This window comes from Prunus mume, linkage group LG4 (genome assembly GCF_029339155.1).
Source record: "Prunus mume cultivar Tortuosa linkage group LG4, ASM2933915v1, whole genome shotgun sequence".
Lineage (NCBI taxonomy): Eukaryota > Viridiplantae > Streptophyta > Magnoliopsida > Rosales > Rosaceae > Prunus > Prunus mume.
In genome coordinates this window covers 25181559-25186512 of record NC_142701.1, presented here as the reverse complement: position 1 = coordinate 25186512, position 4954 = coordinate 25181559, and the positions used below count along the sequence as shown (strand labels likewise).

Here is a 4954-nt window from a genome sequence, read left to right as displayed (position 1 = left end):
TGGAATTTACACTCAACTTCTTTTATTGCTCCCTTATAGATGATATCATTTTTCTGTTGTGTGTTTTTATTTCTTTGTAAGTTTTCATAAAAACTTGATTCTGTCAGTGTCAAATGCACCAAAAGGGCAATCCTCTCTGTACATCAGGAATTTATGTTGTTATCAAGTCATCACTTCTTATAATAATAATAATTTTTTTTTTATATAAACGAAGCGACAATGTGAAGGTGCCATAAAAATTTGAACATGAGACCTCCACTAGTATGCAAGTTAAACTTCTTTTTTTTTTTTGGTTTCCTTAGTACAAGTGACATTGATGTTTTTCATATTTCTAGCAGAAAAAAGAAGAAGAGATAATGATCATCACTTTTGATTTTAGGTTTGATTATTTTTTTTAGTACAACCTATTGGGGAGGAGATTTACATGTATTCGTTGGGTGCTTGAGAGTTTTGAACTTCTACCCATATGAGTAGAAATGAAAGAGCAAAACCACCTGAGTTATACCCTTCATTGGCTATGTTTTGATTACTTTGCATTTAAGCATACATATATATATATATATATATATATATATATATACACACACACACCATTCAGACACACATGCACGCGCGTAGACTTACGCGTACTCTAATTTTATGTCTCCTTGGTATACATGTACAAAATCTATTCAATTTGTTGTCTTAACTTGCCTATCTTTGATCCAAGAAATGATCGTTGGGTGCCAAAAAATACGATGGAAGATGGAAAAGTGAGGTTCCTTTTTCTTCGTTTACACATGTTTTTGTTTTTGTGAGATATGCATGCATTGGTTAATGTTTCTGCGATTGGCATTTGCAATTAGGTTTAATGTTATTTGCACCATATTTATTCACCAGATCACCTCTTTAATAGTGATCCAGACCATTTATATTAATTTTCTATGTTAGGATCAGCTTTGATTTTCCTTTACAATGTTTTTTCAAATCAGTGGACGTGGATCCCTGTAATAGAGGTGACTCCACCAGTGTATGTTGGACCTATCATATTAGAGAAGTTGTCAGCAATGTGATCAATAAATATGGTCCAAATAACAAGATTCTTCATTTGTACCACCACATTGCTGATCATCTCTTTAAAAGAGGATCCACCACCGGATGTGTGATCCATCCATATTACAGAGGTAGTGAGTAATAATGTTGTCTAAATAGCAACACCCAATACATATATACCCATTAATTACTTCAAATTTTCTATGTTAAAATTGAGTTAATTACAGACGCCCACGAACCTATCTTTCATAGACGATGGACGCCTCGAAGTTATCGGTTCCACATATGGATTTTGGGACCGGAGCAGAGGCTGGACTCTCCTTGATCAGGTCATACATCATCTTGAATTGATATTTGTTCAGATTCCAGCATCCATTTCAAAGAGAGGATTGCTAAACTTATATCTACTTTTTTTTTTCACTTACCGCTATTTTTAATTAAGGTACGAGGAATTCGCTTCGAGTTTAAAGAAGGTGCAACAGAGGTTGTGCACTTAGGAATTGATGAAGTAATGTCGATTCCTATCCGTACTGATGAATTGGTTTTTTTTTTTTTTTTTTTGGGTCTGAATAAGATCTTCATTAACAAAACGCCAAAATAGCGCCAACAAAACACAACAAACAAGACAGAGGCTAAACTAAGCTCCAAACAGAGAGCCGAGACAAATAGCCTAAGTCACAAAAGAGCAAAATTAAAGCAACAATAATTTATGAAAACCTCCCCGGAGGACAAATTGAAATCTCTTACCACGGTCAAGTCAACATTCTTGCCCTTCCCGATTGCGCAGCAAAAAGTATCCATCTCTCCACACAATCCAGTGTTTCCCAGGCTAACGCTAAGAAATTTAATGCAACAGCAGCACGTCTAGGCTTGAGTTTGCTTGATTGATTGATGCTCGCTGCTTTAACTCATCAGTTTGAGATTATTCAGTTTTCAGCGCACACTTTGAAAATCCCCTGTAATTGTAAATATTACACTGAAGCAAGCACTCCCTATCATACAACTAGCTCCTACATATCTTTCTTTATATTTTAGTTTCTCCAACTCTCCTTGAAGTTGTGGATGTGAAGAAACAGACTAGTGCAGTATTTACGTTGTGTTGTAACTTTGGCATATATGATATATCCTGCCAACCTTAGCCAAGTAGAGCACAACATGAATATATTGTATTCATTTATTTTACACCTCATTCATGCTCATGTCACATTGTGATGGAAAAATTGCGCAGCAAAAAGTATCCATCATTCCAAATTGAGATGGAAATAGGCCAATTTAGAGGACTGGAACAAATGAAACAAATGTTACAGTGAAACTTTATTGATATTTTTCAACGACTGGTGTATTTTTTATTTATTTATTGTTTTTGTTTTTGTTTTTGTTTTGTTTTTGTGTGTGTGTGGTGTGGTCTGAATTTCAACAACAGATGTTGTCTTCGCATGCCAACCTTTGTTTTACCTTCATTTTTATCCTTGCAAAATACATGGATCATGTTTCTGTTCCGTGATTGTAATATATGCAATATTATACACCCTTCGATTAAAGTTTTCTTTGTTGAAATCGACTTACAGACAACCCTGGCACCATCTTTCATAGATGATGGACGCCATGAAATTATTGGCTTCAAACATGTTTTTCTTCAGAGTGAACGTTGCAGTCGCCTTGATCAGGTCATATCTCTTCAACATATGTTTAAACTGCCCTTTGCTTCTTCAGACTCATTACATGAATGTTGTTAAGTGCCCTCCAAATGTTCTACCAAGGAATAATTTTTACATCTTCTCTTACATTTGTATCAAAAGATGATTAATTTTGCTTTTTCCCCTTGAATTTAAGTTGTGGATGTGAAGAAACAGACTAGTGAAGTATTTCACCAAAGTTACCTGCAGTGACCAGTGACCGTGAATTTGAACTGACTATAATGGAACTATCCTTCCATAAGTAATCCATATCATCATAGAATAATAACCTTCCATATCGAAGACTAGTAGAATGGAATGAGATCAGCCCCCCAAAATTTATAAATCTTAGAAGGGAAGTCCCACCAAAATGCAGCAAATCCTAGTTGAAATGATCTGAGATTTAAGATGCAGAGTGAGAAAAACTCTGCTATCTTCTCTGTTTCAAAGGTAGCTTCCTTTTATATTCTACACCAAACAATCAAAATCAAAATTAATCCTTTATATATAAAACTTCCAAGGTATTCAAATTTGTAATAAAAACCATTCTGAATTTCTGATAATGTTTTCGAGCAACAATTCAACATATTTTGCAGAATTTCTTGAAGGCAGAGAAACCTCCTCTGCCACTAAATACTGTAAACAAAGTAAATTCTCTAAAGAGCAATGTTTTTTAACATATTGGCCATTCACAAAAATCATAAAAGAAATGAAATGTGTACTTGAGATGAAACTTATCAATCATTATGGACGAGTAGTTGCACTAGCATAGGGGCGTTTGGTATTCTATTCAAATAGGGAACTCAAAAACTTTGATTTTTCTTAAAAACAAGGAGTTTTTAAATCTATTTTTAAGATTCAAAAACTTGTTTGGTATGCAACTTGAACACTGTTTTCAAATCTTAAAATTTTGAGAACTTGTGGGTTGTTAGAAAAAAAACTGAAAAAGCGAATATTTTTTGTTTGGGTTAATCTTTTTATTAGACATTGAATTTAAAAATCGAGGGTTAGATTAGAGGGTGACATAATGTACGGCACCACCACGATACAGTAAATCTGCAAAAACTGTTGGGTTTGAAAGAAGTGGAACACCAGTAATGAAATTATAAAACAATTGGGTTTAAACACGCATTAACATAGCAAGACTTTTCTAGAAATTATAAAACTAGTAATGAAATTTTCAAAATTAATCTCAACAATTAATCTCAACCTCCCCCTTAATTTTGAAAATCATGAGCCGCTGTGCTTTTCTTTCTTGCTGAAATTACTTGCCACAAATTCATCTTATCACGAGCTTGAGCAAAATTTTATGAGGAGACAGCCTTTGTGAACATGTCACCAAGTTGTTCATTGGTGTTGATAAGCTCCTTTGCCACAATTGCATGGATTTGATTAAAGTTTGTTGTAAATATAATATTGTATTGTTTTCCTTTATTTTCTAGGTTTTTGGTGTACTACTGGAAGAAGCAGAGACATATAATAATTCTGAGATGGTGCTAAAGGATGTTCGAAAGAATATGAGAATTATAGTTAGTAAAATGTTAAATTAATATGTATTGTCTACAATTTTTTAAATATCTTTTTTAAATTTGACATTATATATATTTCTTCTATTGGGCCCATTCAATTCCAGTAAACGACACAAGGGCTTAGTTTAAATACTAAGCCCATTTCTCGTTATCTATTTCCCCTATGCTAGTGCCGAAATAGATAGAAGCGCGAAACCAGGAAACGCTCTGTTTAACTCAAAGAAGAGACATTGGGGGAACTTCCAAACATGCCATCACCCAAACATAAGCGCGTAGACTCAAACAAAGGACCAGATGGCAACTTCGGCAACTCGAAAACTTAAGATGATCAAGCAACCGCATTAAATGTGATTTGGACTGCAAAGCCGCCCAACAGCCACCATAAAGCCGTCCCCGAGTAACCCAAGGATTGAAGCACTCGAGGCCCTATTTTCTTCCCTTGCATTTCATTAACCAGCAGGTCCTTATCAAAACTCATTTGATCCCGTGCCGGTTAGAAGACCCAAGAAGCCTATAAATAGAAGGAGAAATCATCAGTTGCAGAACTCTCTCTCCAAATTCAGATGCAACATCTCTAAAATACTTGAATGACCTTCGAGATTTTAAAAAGCCTTCTTGCCTCCAAGATAACCAGTTGACAAATCTTGCGATTATCTTTTATTGCTCTGTCATTGTCTTGGTATGATTTTGTTAAAACTTAGGCTAGCTCCCTGTCAA

General features: G+C 34.7%; 1 long non-coding RNA gene across 1 annotated transcript; it reads left to right on the top strand.

The window, feature by feature from the left end:
* Positions 1–664: 664 nt before the first annotated feature.
* Positions 665–1523, top strand: LOC148918276 (uncharacterized). The gene is made up of 3 exons (XR_016126154.1): positions 665–752; positions 1260–1361; positions 1475–1523. It is a non-coding gene; the product is annotated as an uncharacterized LOC148918276 (long non-coding RNA).
* The last annotated feature ends 3431 nt before the right edge of the window (positions 1524–4954 follow it).